This window comes from Larimichthys crocea, chromosome XVIII (assembly GCF_000972845.2).
Source record: "Larimichthys crocea isolate SSNF chromosome XVIII, L_crocea_2.0, whole genome shotgun sequence".
In the NCBI taxonomy this organism is placed as follows: domain Eukaryota; kingdom Metazoa; phylum Chordata; class Actinopteri; family Sciaenidae; genus Larimichthys; species Larimichthys crocea.
Genome location: NC_040028.1, coordinates 3,868,969 through 3,869,432, shown reverse-complemented (window position 1 = coordinate 3,869,432; position 464 = coordinate 3,868,969).

The window sequence follows — 464 nt, the reverse complement described above, 5'->3', positions numbered from 1 at the left end:
AACTGCAGACTGAGTTTTTGAACATCTTGCATTGCCTTGCCTGGATTTGTCTGTTTTGATACACTGGAAATAAATACGGACACAATCTAAAAATACGGAGATGGCTTTGTTGTTTGTGTAGCGAGTCAGCAGTACAATGCTCCCTCACTTAGCCTCTCGGTGACTTCGCTTTTCGTTTGGAGTCACCACACTTACATCTCTGTTCTCTGAAACAAAATGCAAGCAGTAGTCGAGTTGTAAAATGAAACCAGGGGGGGATGGTGAAATTTTTCATTTATGTAACTTATTTTCCAGCAGGGGGATCTGGGGGTCCTCCCCCAGGAAATTTTGTATTTCTTAGATGCAATTTCCTGCATTCTAGTCAATTTTAGGGTGACTTGCTAGACGTGGCAAATCCTAAATCCCATCTGATTCATAGCTTGCATTCTCAGTTGCATGGCCTGCACAAGACAATACCATTTAAC